Source organism: Ascaphus truei, chromosome 1 (assembly GCF_040206685.1).
Source record: "Ascaphus truei isolate aAscTru1 chromosome 1, aAscTru1.hap1, whole genome shotgun sequence".
NCBI lineage: Eukaryota > Metazoa > Chordata > Amphibia > Anura > Ascaphidae > Ascaphus > Ascaphus truei.
The window spans coordinates 413,307,840-413,327,779 of NC_134483.1; the positions used below are offsets into that span (position 1 = coordinate 413,307,840).

Here is a 19,940-nt window from a genome sequence, read left to right on the forward strand (position 1 = left end):
CATTTATATACCCAACCTACAGCAAGAGAGGCAATGTTGGCTCCAGGTTTTCCACTTTAGAGGCCAACAATTTAACCTCAAGATAGCTCTGCCTTTAATCTATGGCAATAAAAAAGCAGTAGCAACATGGGGGTGATATTGTTCGGCCAATAGGTGTGGTTCAAAAATACCACAAAAACACAAACTAATACAACTGAGCAGCTCAAGTAATGGAACACAAAAAGCAAACTGTTAAATATAAAATACGAAATCACAACAGTTGCTCTTAGTGACATACCAATCATTGAGAGCAACGCATCATAAAGCCATGGTCAGAAACAACCATTCACTTGGATTCCATTACAGACAACGCGGATATTGTGACTACTCCACAATTTCAGAATACAGCAACCATTTCATAAAAAAAAAAATAAAAAAAAATAAAAAATACACATATTGGCCAGATATGAAATCATACTTTGCTCAGGGTGATTACAAAGTAATCGAAACATACTGAAGTCTGCCTAGCCCAACATGTCTCACAAGCCATGTTACTTTTTATTTTTTAGGAGTCTTGGAGTATTTGTTGCTTTTGGTGATTCACTCTGAGCATTTCAGTTGTCCAGTAACACCCTGTTGAATCGTCCAATGCCTGCCTATAGCATCTTTAACCCCACTCTCACAAAAAAACACAGTAAGGGCAGCTGAGGATCGAAATAATTTCAAAGTTTTCCAAAAAACTAATATATTTGTCCCTGTTTAATTCTGCATATCAGGACTGAGCAAAGTAATCTCCATGTCTCCACATTTGTCACACTGAAATGGTAAAATCAGATTAGTGCTGGTTTAGAAGGTGAGTGCGGAGAACCATGAATCTAAGAGGCACGGTCACATCTGATTACTCCAGTCAAAATATCCCAAGCCTATGTCTGGTGATATGGTAAAGGCAATTGGCAATGATTATTGCCTGTCTTCCTAGGACAGTGCATCTAGTGCAGGCACCGCACACGGCAGAGCGCGATGCGCAGCCACAAATTGTAAAAAGAAAACAAAAAACAACTCGTCTTTTCAAGCGCAGCTGCTTGACGTGAGCGTTACGTGAAGCGGTTCAGCCAATGAGGGCGAACCAACTTCGTGACGCATCAGCCACGCCTCCCCAATCTCCTTCAGGGATAAATATCAAATCGCTGGGGCTGCAGGAGTACACACACACACACACACACACACACAATAATCCTTGGCTAAACTGACAATTATTAAATCACAACTAGGTTAACCTAGTTGGGGAAGGCACCTCCAGTCATCAAGGGCCACCAACAGGTCAGGTTATCCCTGCTTCAGCACAGGTGGCTCAGTCTTCGACAGCCTCTGAGCCACCTGTGCTAGAGCAAGGATATCCTGAAAACCTGAGGTGTTGGTGACCCTTCAGGACTGGAGTTGCCCACCATTGAGCTAGGCTCTGTCCATGATGTAATATTATTATTAACAATTAATATTTCATATAGCGTCAAGCGGTCTATTATGTATAAATTGCACGTTTTATAGACACAGGAATACAAGTGAGCACACCAACGGTCACGTTGTAGCTTTCAATAACGTGCTCTACATTTTTAGCTTGCCCCTCACAATTAGATACACAAACATTATCCCTTTTACACTGAGGGCTTACTAATAATTAAAAAAATACATAAATGATTATATTGCCCCAATAATTGTTTTTAGCATGCACAACTATTTCTTTTAAAAAGAATTAAAGCAAAGCATTGATACCACCCAACAAAAAAACCCCACCACCTCCTCAGCTGACTTTGGGGGTCCTACAGAGGTTTACATCATTTACCACCTACCAGTTCGGGAAACACTTCAGTTCATCAATGAGGATCACATGGCTCGCCACCATGTCTTTGCCATTCAGTTTAATGAACATTTCTTGGCCACTAAAACGCAAGTTTTTCTGCTTTTCCAAGGAGCACAGGAGGGGTTAAATGAAGACTGGCTAATTTATTGTAGGATGTCCTGAATTCTGTAGCAGCTGCACTAAGCTGTATGGACAGTCATTTTAATACCTTTATTGAGCATGGCACAGGCAAGTAACTTTTTGTGAATTAACCTTTAGCTGCTCAACTGAAGTGGATCTATTCATTCATGGCAGGTCAAGGATCCAATTACATAAACTAAATGTTACATCATGTGTGATGCGATCAGCAAAACCAGGAGTGGCCAACTCTAGTCCTCAAGGGCCACCAGCAGGTAAGGTTTTAAACCTGACCTGTCGGGTGGTCCTTGAGGACTGGAGTTGGCCACGCTATTAGAAATAAAGGGAGACTGCCATGTATCACAAGTACAGAAACCCTTGTGCTCTTATCCATAGCAGTCACAGGGACTGATTTTGGATGTGGGCACTTCCTGATAGAACGACAAGATTAGCAACAGAGTAAATAAAAATAGTCAGGAGCCAAACATGCGGCTTTTACATGAAAATATATCACACAACAACAAGTTACATGGCTGTGAACAAGCGTAGAACTGGAAAGAGAAAAGCCTGAAATGTTAAGATTGTACAGCTCTAAACACATTTCTTTTGTATCTGGAGGAGCCAAGGCACCCATCATTAAAAACTAAACTCAATTACACACAATGAAACAGCTGCCGAACGTGACCAGCACATTTGCTCTTGAAAGCATGAAGATGATGCATGCACACAGGGTCTGCATTTCAGTGCTAATGCGCTGTATCAGTTCATTGCCCTTAGGTCGGGCGAAGAACGACAAGTTCCAGATGGACCTGCTCTGTGCTACAGTACTCAAGTGCTGATGGGGCAAAAAAGTACCAAGGCACCAAAATGCATCTCTCTCATGTTCCTTGGACCCTGAAGGTAAAGTTTACAAGCTTATTCTGCAAGACATTTCCAGGAAAATTGATTTTATTTTAATTTATTTTTTACACACCAAGGTCACGTCTGGAATTGAATAGTACTGTATTGCTTTTCAATAGAAAAGACTTGAGAAAAGCAGTGCACAGCCAAGGGAAAAGGGTCCAACAAATTCTCTTTATTAAGACATGGTTACAAATAGGAGGTACACGGCTCTCCTACACGTTTCATACGGTTAGTACTTTATCAAGGAATAAGGATTGTATCTTCCCTAAGCATTTTTAAACTTTAGGACTCCGCTGCGTTTTCGCGCCAAACGTCATGACGCACGCGTGCCCCATGCGCCCTCCTCTTATGTCAGCCATCCCGCCCGTCAGCCACACTGAGCTCCCGAATACAATATAATTAGCCTCTCTTCCCTCAAAACCGCGTCCCCGTCGGTCGCGACGTCCTCACACCATGGCATGCAGGCACACACATATGCCCGCGCATGTGCCCGCAAAACCTGTGGAGCAATCCTACACCACGGCGCTACAAAGAGAAAATATAAATAAATACACACAAAACAATTAAACTTAAAATATGTTCAATACTAAATGACTGATAACATCTATTTTAAACTTCCTTTTAGGGAAAAAGTTGAATGTGTCGTCCCACAAAAACGCACAACAAGGTGCTGTGAAACTGACACAAGAGATATAGTATCTCCTATACATAACCATTCACATATACATAATAAAAACAGATTTTGTGTCCTAATGATATTACTGTATATTTGATCCAATAATTTGTTGTAAAAACTCATAATAAATGTGAATCTTCCTCGTGTGACTCCCTATGGTCAGATGGGCAGAGGAAAGTAAAGAAGGGGAAATGGGGTGGGAGGGAAGAAAAGGAGGGAGGGGGGAGGGAAGAAAAGGAGGGAGGGGGGAAGGAAAAGAGAAAAGGGGAAAGAAAAAGAAAAGGATGAGGTTGAAGAAACAGCCAGAATAAAAAAAATTAAAAAAAAGGATGCAAGGAATCACTATCCCACTATACAGGGGATGAACAAAAGTTTAAGATCCATATATTGATAATAACTGCTCACATCTATGCACTTTGTTCTTTACTCTCAATTATTTTTTGTTTAATCACAAATTTTATTTACAGCAACGGGGCACTGCTATGGGGACAAGTTTCGCCTCCTCTTATGCAAACTTGTTCATGGGGTGGTATGAAGCAGAGTTTATTTTTGGGAGCACTAATCACTTTAGACAAAATATAATTTTTTTAATAAAAGATTTATAGATGACCTAATTATTTGGGATGGAGACTGATACACTATTGTCCTTTTTTGATTACACCAATGACAATACTTATAATCTAATATTTACTCACAATTTTAATTTCCATCACATACACTACCTAGACCTTGTTATAGATCGATATAGGAAAAAAAATATACAAATGGATGTGTTCCGTAAACCTAACTCAAGAAACACTTTAAGAGCGGACAGTTGCCACCCCAAGACTGTCATTAAGGGTATCCCTAAAAGGACAGCACCTCAGACTGAGGAGGAATTGCTCCACTGCACATGATTTCATGCAACAGTCGGAGGAATTGAGTGGGCGTTTTGGGAAAGGGGATATAAAAGTAGTAAGATCTACACGACGCCCTGGATGAGGTCTGTAACAGAGATACTCTTAGGCTGAGGCCCCAGTACCTCCGCTGCACGCGTGCCCGTGAGACTGGCGGCGCGTGCAGCCGATTCCCCGGTCTGCAGGGAGCTGCAGACTAAAAGACCGGAGGGGGGGGGGGGGGGAAATCAAGCAGGAGTGGTAAGGATAAAGGTAGATCAAACAAAGGATGAAGTGCTTTTATTCATATCACAACACAATAGATGCAGCAATCAAGTCAAATCTATCATACATAAACATTGGGACCTACTTAGAATGGATCACAACGCAAGTACATTTGTAGACTCAGGACCCAGATTTGTATATAGATGTGCAAAAAATATTGCTTCATTTGTAGCACCCAGTGTAGTGAGCACTACAATTGAGAGAACCTCCGCCTTTCTGATAAGGGATCCTATAGATGTGGTGCCTGTAAGGCTTGTTCGTACATGAAACCTTCAACATGTTTCTTTTCCCACATCCCCCACAAGAAGTATATGGTTAATAACTTTATTAACTGTAACAGTGAATAAGTGATTGATTTATTTGCTGTCGTGTGGATGTGGGAAAAGATACATGGGGAGAACTCTGAAAGTCAGAATAATGGAGCACTTGAGACTGATCGAGAGGAATGACAAAAAAAGAATACAAATAAATGTGGCAGGCAATGGGAACTCACAAGAAAGCCCCTTGCTATTGGCAAGCTACCATTGACTCCTGATGAAGCGACCAGCGAAACGCAGAAGCTTCCACGCGTTGAGTCTCTGGTACTTGCGGCTTGATCGCAGTTGCATCCGGGGACTGTAAAGCCATCACGTGAGGCGGAACTATCGCGAGAGGAACGAGAACCCGGAAGACCAGTGACGTGCACACCAGCGCAACGGACCCCCCGTGACAGCGTGTCACAACTCAGTTCTCACTCCACGATAGCATCGTGCCGCATCCTATGCCCGTGCATGGGGCTTTCTTGTGAGTTCCCATTGCCTGCCACATTTATTTGTATTCTTTTTCTGTGATTACAGTTCACTGTTCTTATCCATCTGGTTCCAGTTCTTTTCATTATACTGGGTATATCTTTTTAGCGACATCGTGTGCAGGTGTCTTACCCACAGATATATGCATATCTGCGTGACCTGCTGAGGTTACCACGTATAAGGCTCAGTGCCTTTCTGTTTCATGGCACATGCATGACTATGTTCATTTTATCTCTCTGTTCTCTCTTGAGAGGTATCACTATCCCCACAGTGTTGCACTATTTCTCCTTGTTTTATATGTATTCATCGGTGTCCTGCGCTCCCTGATTTCTCCAAATCTTTTTTATCTGGCTGTTTCTTCAACCTCATCCTTTTTTCCTTTCTTTCCTCACCCAAACCCACCACCCCCCCCCCCCCACCCCATTTCCCCTTTACTTTCCTCTGCCCATCTGACCACAGGGAGTCACACGAGGAAGAATCACATTTATTATGAGTTTTTACAACAAATTATTGGATCAAATATACAGTAATATCATTAGGACTAAAATATGTTTTGTTATGTATACGTGAATGGTTAATGTATAAGGATATGGTATCTCCTATGTGTCAGTTTCACAGCCACACAAAAGGTGATCTTGACAACTTACTGAAATGTATGGTACAAAAGATGCAAACAGAAATGATCAAAGCAGGAACGGAGAAGAGCTGTGCATGGACTGGGCGACAGAACTGACCGTCTAGAAGGGGTAGCTGACATCAGCTCAAAAGTCACTGACCATGAACTGCGAGCCTTAAAATTACAAGTAAACACCCTGACAGAGGCCCTGGAAGATACAGAAAATCGTGCTAGACTAAATAATTTGAAACTACGAAATATACCGGAGACTGTATTGCCTGGGGCAACACCAGATTTTGTCACAAGACTGCTCCAGAGCATGCCCACCGACAAAACGGAAGAGAGACTGTCTAGTAACAGAGTGCATAAGGCCCTGGTCCTAAACAATGACCCCAATAAGATGAGTTATATTGCGGGCTCATCATTGTTCGGTGAAAGAAGCCATTACGCAAGTTTCCAGAACGCAAGTGGATAGGATTTGAGGGACACCAGATCCAAATATTCAGTGACTTAGCTCCCTCCACATGCAAGCAAAAAAACAAAAACAAAAAAAAAGTAAAAAAGGAACTGCAACCGGTCAGAGACACTAAGGGACAACCAAATCAGATTTAAGTGGGGTTTCCAATTAATCGAGTGATCTAGCACAATGGTTCAACAATAGTGGTGAAGAATCCAGAAGGAGGGAAGAGAGAGGAGAAAAAAAATAACCCTGATCAAACTGGGTCTAATACAAAGATCTAAATCACCTCCGACTGCAGGGTCACCCAGCAAATCTACCTGAATACCCGTCTGGACACAGGGGAAGACCCAGAAAGGAAGCAAGCAAAAGGACCGAGAAAGTATCCAAAAAAAGTATCTGACAAATGACAACAGGACCGTGAAAGGTTTTACCAGACAGAAGAATTCACACACAGAATGAAGAAAAGGACAAGATATTTGACCCCACACTGGATTTTTTCCCCTCACCTGCCCGGGAGCCGAGGAAGGCCGGCTGGCCTCCGTGCGGAGTGCCATCGGAGCCGGCCTCCCGCTGCGACTCATCCAATACCCTGATCCGGAGAAGAAAAGGACGCGGGAGCTCCCTAAAAAATTACTTTCTGGTGGTGTTTGATTTTTTTCCCCTTTTTTTTTTTCAGGGTCAATTTGTAACCTCCCACCACCCCTCCTCCGTCTCTTTTTTAGAGAACGGAGAAAAAAGGGAACCCCCGCCCCCATTCAGACCCCTTCCCCTTGGAAGTCTGTGAGGGCTAAATTACTATCCTTTATTCTACGGAAATCCTACAGGGGTAGTTTAGGTTAATACGTTTAAACATTTAAGTAAATGTGGTTATATATAAAGTATATGTTTTTGTTTTGCCACTTTCTTCTCTTACCCCTCCCCTTCCCTCATATATACGCGAGGCAAGAGAGATCCTACTCAGACAATAGATCAAAATCCCTGCGCACATACAAAATAACAAAAATGGCTAGGAAATATGGTTTAATTTTAATATGATAAAACTGGGTACGCTCAATGTGAAAGGTTTAAACAATCCCAGAAAAATGATGTTAGCTTTGCAAGATTTTAATAAGCAGATGTTGGATGTTGTTTTTATACAGGAAACAGGATCAACCCAGATTTTGAGACTGTCTTCTCTTCGAGTTTCTTCGCATCGGCGCACAAAATAGGAGTGGCTATACTGGTCAGAAGGTCAGGACCATTTGATCTTGAGGAAAGTGACTCCGACAAAGGTGGGTTTTTGTTCCTATGGGGCAAATTGGGAAACAATGGTCACACTGGCTAACATTTATGCCCCAATGAGAAACAGGTAGATTTTTATGAGACAGTCTTCCCTAGATTATCAAAGTTTGCGGAAGGGAAAACAATTATGGCAGGAGATTTCAATGCAGTTTACGATATAAAGCTAGATAAATCACACGCCCCAAAATGACACTGAAAGGGCAAGATCCTAAAGATAGAGATTGACCAAAATGTATACAAGAAATAGCATTATGGGATATATGGAGGATTCAACACCCTACATTTCACTCAGCACCCTATCTAGAAGGTTAGATTGTTTTTTTTTATAGAACACTCACTAATCCCAGCTCTGACAGAGTCAAAGATCAATCCAATTACCTGGTCTAATCACGCACGCTAAAAGATATCAATCCTACTAGGGTGGGACATATATGGAAGCTTAACGACTCCCTTCTGAGAGATCTTGGTGTAATTAACGAAATAAACTCACGTTTAATAGAATTATTTTCTATTAACAATACACCGGGAATGGCGCAACCAATTTGGGAAGCACAAAAAGCATGTACGAGTGGAAAGTTCATAGCCATTGCCTTTCTGAAGAAGCAAAGGGAGTATAAAACTGACTAAATGTTCAATAGACAGAGAGAGCTGACGACAACTATAAAAAGAACCCCACAGATGTAAATGATCAAAAATTTCTTAAAATAAAGGGGTGATTTGAGAATTTTGCAAATTAACAAAGCAGAAAAAGCTTTAAAATGAACCAAACAATTGTTCTGGAAGGTAATAAAGCGGACAGACTATTAGCTCAGAAAGATCCACATTTTCTCCAATATTAAATCAATTAAAACGAGAAATGGAGAAACGTCATTTCACCCAAAAGTAATAGGAGGAATTTGTAGCATACTACTCATCTTTGTATAATTTAAAAACTAAAAACAAAACCCAGATTTAAACAATTAGACACTTATTTAGACTCATGTCAATTACCAACTCTGAAAGATGAGGATAGTGTTTTATTAAATGCAGAGATTTCACAAGAGATACTGGCAGTGATTAAGGAACTCAAAAATACAAAAACTCCTGGCCCAGATGGACTCTCAAATTATTATTATAAAACATTCAAAAGCACCTTTAATACCCTTTTTGGGAAAACTTTTTAACTCTTTCATGAAGGGTAAAGAAATGCCTCCCTCAGTGTTGAGAGCACACATTTCTGTGATTCCAAAACCAGGTAGGGATCATAATTGCTGTAGTAATTATAGACCTATCTCACTGATCTATACCGATATTAAAATCTATAGTAAAATTATTGCAATAAGACTAAATAAACTGTTACCAAGAATAATCAACCCAGATCAGGTGCTGGATGCTGAGAAAGCATTTGACCAAGTGGACTGGTCGTACGTGTTTACAACTTTAGAATCAGGGGAAATATACTAAATGGTATTATTAAAGCACTCTATAACCAACCAGGGGCTACGCTAAAGATGACCGGGTTCAGCTTTGGTGTAATTAATATAATTATTGGGACCACACAAGGTTGTCCATTGTCTCCGTTATTTGCACTCTTGAGTCTAGAACCGTTAGCAAATAGAATTTGGATTAATAAAAATAGAATTCGGATTAATAAAAATATCAAAGGACTGATAAAAAAAAATAATAATAATAATCTAAAGAATATAACATAGCTCTCTGGGCAGACGATATTTTACCAACAATTACCAAACCACTGACATCACTTCATAACCTATTTGAGAAGATCTCAACATTCAATTTTTTTCTCAAATTATGAAATAAACACAAAATCAGAGGCACTGGCATTATGAGTAGACAGGGACACTTAAATGACTAAAACTAAATTTCAATTCTAAATGGGAAGAAAATAGTATCAAATATTTGGGGGGGTGGACTGCTAGATATTCAGAACTTTAGAAGGCCAACTACCCAAAACTGTTTCAGACAAAGATCTGGAAGCGTGGAATATGTACTTTATATCATGGATGGGCAGAATAATGTCAGTAAAGATGAATTAACTTCCTAAATTGCTCTGTTTCATAGCCTTCCAGTCCCTATTCCAACCAAAATTTTAAATGATATGCAAAGTAACATGTACACTTTTATCTGGGGAAAGAAAAAAACGAGAATAAAAAGAACCGTGCTTAGTTCATTAAGGTCAGAAGGTGGACTAGCTTTTCCGGCATTAAATAAATATTTTAATCACAGCACCATTAAGCCACTTACCGGCCTGGCATAGACCCACCTAGGAGGTTTAATGGGTGGAAATTTAAGCAAGTGAGATCTCAACGCTAGATACAAATATATTACTGTGGATCCCTAAAAAGAATAGACCTCAAGAGGTGTACAGTCACCCGGTTATTAAATTTACCTTATATATTTGGGATAATTGGGAGAAAAGAAAGGGACTAAAAGGGGAAACCCTCATTTATGACCCCTCTATGGAGGAATGAGGAATTTCCCTTAGGATGTATATCGGATAGGAATTATATTTGGATCTTAAGAGGAATACGTAACATCTTTAACCCTATGTTTCAGGGGAAAATATATACATTTGAATATATACGAAAGAAATATAATATTCCACTCTGAGTATTTCAGATACACACAAATCAGGCATTTTATCATTTCAAAAATCTTTCCCGCAAGGGGATACACAATTAACCGAATTTGAAGAAAGGTGCACAGTACAAACGCACCAAAGAGGGTTGATATCAAATATATATATTCTAGACTGTGCTCTCGGGACAAAAATGAAAAAAACAAAAAAAAAAACACTTGTATATGACTCAATGGGAAAAAGATATAGGGGCATTATAGATTTCCAAAAGAAGATTGGGCAGAGATCTGGGAGGCAGCAGCGAGCTCATCTCTCTGCACCACTATCAAAGAAAATAGGTATAAAATTATAAGATGGTATTTAACTACGGATAGGATTGCACATATTTATAAAAGGAGCGAGTGTGTCGTGCTGGAGAAATTGTGGCTCATTATTTCATATATTCTGGACCTGCCCAAAAGGTTCTTCCCTTTTGGAGGAAAATTACAAGAAAGATCACCAGCGTGTTTGATGTTTCTATACCCTGTAATATTGATCCTAGAGAAACCAGTGCTCAATGTGTCGTATGCCACAAACAAAATCTATCAAACATCTGTTGACAGCAGCCAGATGCACAATAGCACTCCAATGGAAGCAAATTAATATAGCATCATATCAAGTTTTTCAAGAGAAGGTGCGACATGTTTTAAAAGTATTGGTGATTTGGTAGATGGTGCTTCACCAGCAAGTGCTCTATTGTATAAGAATATATTCAGAGTATAGTGCCAATGTCCATAATAACAGAGATCACCCAAGGGAGATTAAGGGACCTAGTGGTGCCCACCTGGCTACTACAGAGATTGGTCACCTGGTAAGTGATTACCTACCCATAGGGTTTAGATCAATAAAACACAATTTTACTACATCTGGAGTTGCCCTATTTTTTTTTTGATCCACTGATGCGGACACCGTGCTCCTTTCCTTCTACATATTGCGAGATATTTTAGAAATGGAAAAATTGACGGCATTTAATAATACTACGAATAAATTAAAAAAAAAAAAGTGGAATCCCTGATTAAGTGCTTTTCCAGCAGATATAGCGTCACTGCAAGACTTACAAATTTAAACTATTTGGAAAATACTAAAAATAATCATTTAAAATGTATGCAAGTAATGGATAAGTTGTCCAAAAGTTATAAACTAAACCATATCAAAACCCAAAAAAAACAATGATTCAGGGAAAATAAAAAAGGACTATTACCAATGTGACCGCTTGCCCATCCCCCCACTACCATGGTGGTTTGATTCTATTTTTCTCCAATTTGACCAACTATTAAGATTGTTAAAACTATAAAGATATTATCACTCTATTGTTTTGATCAGGACGGGGGCTTCAACTCCCCCCCCCCCATCCTGCTTTTCCCCATGTTATCCAAAAAATAAATACAAATTTGAGGGGAGAGAAAAAAAAAAAAGCACCCGCTTGTCCCACTGACTACGAGACGGATAATGCATTACGCTACAGTTCTTCGCTCAGCTGCCTTTTTAATATGGTTTAATTATGATTACTGAACTAATAGGCTCACATCATACACTTTTGCAAGCTGAACCCCTGTCGCCCTGATGTATCATTTTGCACCAGATCAGTGCTGTAAATCAATTTGATATCTCGAGCAGCTTGAAAAGCCTGGTAATGATGCTCTCTCCCGGTCCCTAGAGGCTCTCCATTATACACCGTTTACATTATTTATAAGGGCTGGATGAGCCCTCCATTAGCCGGATAAGACTACACAGATGGAGACCCTTTTATGCACAACTTGGACTTGAAGCACTTTTACAGGTTAAACGCATTACTAAGATTTTTGTTGTTGTTGGGGAGGGGAAAATCTGGTTGATAAACGTCTACGTTTATTTTTACTAAGCAAGCATAACGTGGTTTAGAGCTCTGTCCCCCAAAAGCAGCTCAGGACAACACTGCAAACAACGGTTACAATCACGATTGATATATTCAGAATTATTCATCTAGCTCCATGTCAAGAGCAGGCCCAGTACCTGGTTTTCCAACACATTTCAGTGCCCTCATCAGGAGTAACCCTGGGGAAAATATGAGAAACGGAAAACCAGAACTGGCAATAAATCTCATGGCATTGAGCCAAGGGTGCCGATACTGCATGTTATATTGATTACTGCGCCTATATAATTATTTTTGTGTACTCCCATTTATTAATAAAGGATACCTCGATTAGAAAACAAGCTTTTCTTTCTTGGGTACAGTACCTAAAATTGCTGGCAATATGTATTAGAGGTAATACTGAAGACGAACAGAACCCCTATATAGCACTCTCTTCCTGTGTGAGATGGTGAATGAGTTAAAACATATTTATTCAAAAAACTTCGTTAAAACAGCGGAGTTTAAAACATTTATTAAATAGTACCAAGTGTTTTATAGACTCTTGGTGTAGGTTACTCCAGAGGAGTGTCAATTGGATATTAAAGTCCATTGGAGAGTGCTATATAGGGGTTCTGTTCGTCTTCAGTATTACCACTATTTTGCCCCTCAAAGCACCATTCCCTTCACCACAAGCTGTAGCGGGGGTATCTAACAAGTGTAACAATATGTATTAGAGCAGGGGTGCGAAAACTTTTTTGGTGCGGCCCCCCACCGCCTGCTCTCGTCCATTGATTCACCCCCCTTCTTACTTCACACGGCTCATTGTCGTGTGACCCGCGCCATCATTTGACGTCACCATGGTAACCGTGACGTCACATGATGACACGTTGCCATGGTCACTCGTCCTGCAGCCGGCTGAAACTTGTTAAGTAGAGGTTGCAGAGGCCTCTCTCGGTCCCCCGGCATTTAATTTAAATACCTTGGGGGAAGAGCGCGGGACCTCTGCAACTGCCCGCACCCCCCAAAAAAAAAAATCTCACGCCCCCAGTTTGCGCACCGCTGTGTTACAGCATAATGGTGCCAGCTACTTTGTTCCAACCTGGTGAACCAAAATGTATAGTGGTCATGTTTATTGAAACAGGCCACTCTCACACAGCCACCAACCCCCCCTGCTAAGAGAGATACAGTATATAGGTTTCAGTGCAATGTGACTATCAAAATATTTAATAAATAAAATCCACATTCCATGAAAAGAACATTTTCAACACGTTTTATACAAGCCAGAGGTCCCCGATTTACATCTTAGGCTACACTTGTAGTGCCAGCGATTTGAGGCTGCAGTCCATGGAAAAATCAAACTGAGATGACTTCCAGCGATCGCGACCAAGCCGTCGCGACACGCTTACTATAAGTGTACGCGACGGCGGCAATGCATTTGCTTTTATTTGACGTCACGTCGCTGGCACTATAAGCGCAGCCTTAGGCCACGCTTATAGTGCTGGCGATGTGACAAAACAAATGTATTGCCGCCATCGCGTGCGCTTATAGTAGAAGCGACGCGACGGCTTAGTCACGATCGCTGGAAGTCACGTGAATTTGATTTTTTTCAGCGACCGCGTGACGTCACGCCGCTGGCGACGGCACTATAAGCGCAGCCTTACTTTGGTGGTAGAAGCGTGGGGTAAATGTATCAGTAACCAAACCCACTGTTCCAATGTGGATACACAAAACACACGAAGATAAAATGTGAAAGCCATGGTACTCAAAATAATTTCCCGCCGAGATGTCTTCAGACTTTTGTAGGTTGACCACAATGACTCCATTATAAACCGTTTGATACGATGTAGCAAATGAGAGATGCCTGCTTGCATGTTTATGGAGTATATAAAATGAATGCTGTTCTCTCTAGTTTTAGGTCTAATTATTAAATCCAGGGGACTTTGTATTTAATGAGTAATAACCATCAATATCACTCTGCTTTGTGTTTTTCCAACACAAATATTTTTTGGAAAGTGCAGCAACAGTGTCACTTTCTGATTATCCTTCTATCCCCAGATAATTAGCACAAGCACCGAATGCAGTCAGAGTAACAATCCCAGTGACAATACCACCTACTCAGCATTTGTAGGCAATGGATTTAGACACTGGTCTTTAAATGGTGAGGTAAAACCATGGGGCCATAATGCATTGCTTCTAACACCAATGGCAACACCCACACCCTCAGCAAGTCTGCCAACAGAATACTTGGAGGTGCTCCATCTCATACCTAGTCTGAGGAGTTGGAGCATTGTATTTTTCATCCCCTGAACTCATTTGATTCAGTATGATTGTTTATTGGGTAGATATTGATTTGGAATAAATTAGTCAAATGTTGAGTTGAGGACACTGATAAAGGTTTAAAAATAAAAAAAAATGTTGGCATGGTTAGAACTAAGGGAGTTATTCTATAAGACACATTTTGGGTTGACGCACCCAATCTGGCACACTGGATGAGGTGCATTAACCCACAATGGACTTGAATAACCGGGTGATTAATGCCTTAAAATGTTAAATGCCTTTTTTTTTTTTTTTTTTAATGGAGTTATGGATCTGTTTACAGGCAGGCACCTATACTTGCATCACAATACTACTCAGAGTTAAGTATTCAATGCCTTAATCTGAAAAATACTAGATATATACTGGATAAGGAACAAATTTCATCAACTTGACGAGATGTCAAATGCCTGAGTGATTTCACATTAACGCAACTCTTATGTTACCTAATGGGACCGCAGATTAAGAAAATCCAAATGGGTTTAGTGTCAGTGTTTCAGTATTCTAAACCCACTCACACATACCAGTGGCTAAGAAGTGCAAAGTCTCTGGGACTACGAACTAATAGATTATATTTACTCTGTAGGTTTAGGTGCCACAGGCAGTGATCATCATGAAGCATTGTTGGTTTAGTGCTGATTGCTAAATTAGAACATAGCTAAATCAGGAGGTGGGTGACTGAATCTATTGTTTAATGAAGTCAAAGTATTCAGTTCCGTGCTTAAAAGATCAATAGGGAAACAAAAAAATAAATAAAAAAATCCATGCTGCAATATAATCCTTGCGACACCACCGGCTTGTGCACCAACCCACCATTATTAAGGAGGCATGGTCATGGATTGGAAGGTCACCTAACCCCCTTTGTGCACCACAGAGAAACAAAAGGAATAAAAAGTGAAAGATGGTTCACAAATCCCGTTATTCTGGATGGGACACAAAAAATAATAAAAACAGAGGAGAAAGTGTATGTATACAATTACATATCTAGCCTCTGGAGGGGTCAGAAACGAAAGCACTGGACAGTGTCCCAGGGGGTAACCTGATCCTGTCGTGTGAAAGACCCAAGGATTACCAGACAAGGATAGGACTAGCACCTCACAAAAGCTAGTTAAGGTCTGAAATGATCTCCACTGTAACAAGACATTGACAACCAGCCAAGGAGCCCTGAAACATTCCTCCAGGGAGCACCTTGAACAGCTTCCTGACTGATGCAACCGACTCCAACGTTCCACATCTGCCATCCCAAGAAAATAGAGCGACTGGACTCTCGCGCAACCGCCTTTTCCTCAATGATCTCAAGAAACCATGTTTTTAGTTGGTGACTTTTCGAAACTACGCTGCACAGCGCCCTTTCAAAATAGGGAGGTCACTGGGGAGACACAGAACCCTCTCCCTGCCAAAGAATATCCCTGGACTTCCCAGGTGGAGTTAAAAACTACTTTTGCTACAAGATGCAGAATTCAATTATATGAATGAGTTAAAGAAAAGGCAGATATCACATATGTGGGGGAGGATACTTCCACAAAGACCTTATAAAACAACGGAAATCACATTACTTTTTTTTTTCTTTCTATCTATTTTTCTGGATCCAGCAAAATGCAAGCGCAGCAATATACTTTATTATAATTTTAATTCTGCGATTTATAACCGTAATGTCAATATATATCTCAAAGTGTGACGTAATAGTTAAACAAAAATGTGCCCGAGTTCCTTCAACTTGGCCTCTTGATCGACACAAAGAGCAAGATTTAAAAAAAAATAAAAACAACACATTATGGGCAGGCAAGGAGGGATCTGGGATAATACAAGCAGGTTTGGTAAGTTTGCATGAGAAAGGGGGGGGGGGGGTAAAATATCAGAGGATCTGGATCAGCAGAGAAACCCCCTTTTCACACAAGGGCTTCTGTGCACTGCAGGCGCCATGACGCTGGCAAAGCCGCCCCCCTCCCCCATCTTCCAGGATCCAGAGCAAGGAGGAAAAAAATAAAAAGTTCCCCCTATCCCGGGGCTGGAGGACACAGCCGGGGCTGCGGCTCGTGCAGGGTCTCCAAGGCATAAAGAGGCCAAGTGATTGCTCGGGGGCCTCCCTCCCCCGCCCAGGGGTGACTTCTGGTCCAAGACTTTTATTTATTTATTTTTGTTAGCTTCCCCTGGTTTTTCTGCACTCATTAAAAATCATCGTAAAAAAAAAAAATAATGTTCAGCTCCCGGAGCGTGTTATTTGTGTGAGTAATACTCCTCTGTAACACCCTTGTCCGGGCCCCATGTGAGCGCAGACAAGGAGACCGGCACCGACTGCCAGCAGGGGGGAAGCTGCATGCTTTTGTGAGGGGGGGGGGGGGGGAGGGGGGGTGCATTAAGAAACAGATCTGCGTTAAATAAAAATGGCAAAATCAAAACATCGGATCGCCCCATTGTCTCTCGTACACCCCAAAATGTACATGCAATATAAAAGTTACAGCCCCAACAGAGAAACTTTAAGGGAGGGGGGGGAGAGAAGAGAGGGGGGAGACTGGTGTATTTCTCAGTCCATAATAACCGGGCGCAGAAAGGGTTACCTGCTGGTGCCAGTCCTGTGCCCGGTGCGGTTAGAGCGGCGGCGCTGCTGCTGCTGCTGCAGCTTGTCGGTGGGTAATAACGTAGCCAGAGGCTCGCATGCCTTCCCAGCAGCAGCAGCCCGGGATGTGAGGCAGGCAGGCTCCCTCCTCCTCCTCCTCTCTCCCCGGCTGCCTGGATTGATCTGGTCTCACTGGCGTCAGGGAGTCGGAGCCGCCCCGCTGCCAATACACAACACACACCCCGGCCAGGGAGCGTCTGCAAAGCGCGGCTCTGAGCACAACACACGGGGCACTGCTCAACTGGGGGCTCGTCTCAAAAGAGTCTAGAGGGGGGAGGGAGGCAGAGATATAGTCTGACACACACTCCACTCAAGCACATGACATACGTAGGAGACTCACACTTTCTCTTCTCTCTAATGAAGACACAATTCCAGTAACAAACACTATAGATACTTTTGCATTTAAAAAATATATATATATAAACACGGGACTCCCTTTGGCTCCAATTTTGCAGCATGAAGGATTAAGTTCATAACAAATTGTACCAAATTCAACTAAAAAGATGGTTAATAGTGTTAGCGCAGAATGAAGTTGCTATATATGAAAGCCATAAACATTTTGAATGCGAGGCAGATGTTTCGTTTTTATAGCTTAACAACATGTATTATTTTCATTGTGGATAATATAAATAATATTACACTCAGTTAAATGTAAAGTATATTTATATTTTCTAATACCAGTTAAAAATAAAAAGAATATAGACATACCCGCAATTCTATGAAAAAAAATGTTACCAAGTGGCGCTTGTGCTGAAATAAACTAATAAACTAACATATTGTGACAAAAAATACGATTGATATATGTAATCAGATACAACCGTGCTGATATGAAAGTGTCCTTAAAGAAGTGGTGTGCCGGAAAGTCCAACAAACGATGGTGTAATCCGGAAAGTGATTAATTCATGGATAGCAGCACGTGTGGAAAAAGAGAAATAAAACAGACATAGTGTAATATTGCAACAAAAGTGGAACATGTGCCCAGGAATAAGGGAATGGTCAGTTCCCTGGGAGTAGAAAGTACTCAAGATAGTAAGATGAGCAAAAAATACATTTGAATAAAAACAACAAATTAAAAACAGCTCGTCCTCTCACGCTGGCAAACAAAAATTGGAATCCTACTTACAAGATTCAAGTAGGAAATGCGCATGCAGTAACATTGAATTCGCAGGGGAGTCGCTTCTCAATGTCGACGGCCGCCTCCGGAGCCCTAACGGTATATCGTCCAGACCCGCTGGACCTCCGATGTCCCAGATGCTCACTCGCTTCTCTCGCGGGAGGTGATGGGTGTCTGCAAACTGTACCCCTGACGAAGCGGAAGGATCCGTGAAACGCGTAGGGTGGAGCTTAGCCCTATTCTCACGCGTGTGCTTACAAGAGCAGCATCAACGTGCACTCCATCCTTTTAGCGGGACTCTGTTTAGCCCCGGAACAGCTTGCAGACACCATCCCCTCTCACGAGAGAAGCGAGTGAGCATCCGGGACATCAGAGGTCACCCAATCAAGTAGAGGGAAGTCAGCTCTGTCGGCTAACCGGACGGTCCATGTGCCCCAGCGGGTCTGGAGGATATACCGTTAGGACTCCGGAGGTGGCCGTCGACATTGAGAAGCGACTCCCCTGCGAATTCAATGTTACTGCATGCGCATTTCCTACTTGAATCGTGTAAGTAGGATTCCAATTTTTGTTTGCCAGCGTGAGAAGACGAGCTGTTTTTAATTTGTTGTTTTTATTAAAATGTATTTTTTGCTCATCTTACTATCTTGAGTACTTTCTACTCCCAGGGAACTGACCATTCCCTTATTCCTGGGCACTTGTTCCACTTTTGTTGCAATATTACACTATGTCTGTTTTATTTCTCTTTTTCCACACGTGCTGCTATCCATGAATTAATCACTTTCCGGATTACACCATCGTTTGTTGGACTTTCCAGCCCACCACTTCTTTAAGGACACTTTCATATCAGCACGGTTGTATCTGATTACATATATCAATCGTATTTTTTGTCACAATATGTTAGTTTATTTCAGCACAGGCACCACTTGGTAACATTTTTTCCATAGCACTTTATCTGACTAGGGTAGTCAGAGTTACCTAATTTTAGGCAGCCACTTATTTTCACTATAGCTTATTGGTTTAAGTGATTTTAGTTATAACACATTATTTTTAGGTTTTGTATTCCTTTGAATAGCGCAGCACACACTCTTGCACTATACCCGCAATTCTGTTTTAAATTAAATTGTACCATACAGGTATTCAACATGAAGTATACGTAAAAAATCATTTCCAACAACAAAGTATGTGTTATATGCATGCAGGCTTCATACATGTAACAGACATTGTTTGAAAGTTTGTATTACTTTTTAACTCGTGGAGCGGATCTGTGGTCCTTTGACCACCAAGCAACCTCAGGTTCCCGAGATATTTGTAGTTTATTGTGCTATTGTTTGACAACAACAAAAAAAAACTACTTTGTGGCAAGGTCCCCAATAGAAAGTTGTAATGTCCTCTCTTGATGACGGTGCAGGTTTCTATTGGCTTTCTTAGCGAGGCTGATCCCGACAGCCATTTTGTGTCCAGAAACAAATTTATATCTTGGGAACAAAAGGGTCCCTGGAGGTCGGTACAGCCCAGATTCACTAATTGAATAGGAGTTAAGGCGTACGAAAGCTTAGCACCTTTTAGTGAACGTGATCCTCAAATTCCTACTCTAAAGGAGAGATGTATAA

The 19,940-nt window shown here is 41.3% G+C and overlaps 1 protein-coding gene across 1 annotated transcript in view; it reads right to left on the minus strand.

Annotated features, from left to right (window-relative positions):
• The window catches only part of SMAD1 (SMAD family member 1), a 63,633-nt gene extending 46,246 nt beyond the window's left edge, over positions 1-17,387 (minus strand). The window contains exon 1 of the mRNA XM_075614176.1: positions 17,158-17,387. The gene's annotated coding sequence lies outside the window, so the exon portion shown is untranslated. The remainder of the gene's footprint in view (positions 1-17,157) is intronic.
• Positions 17,388-19,940: the final 2,553 nt, after the last annotated feature.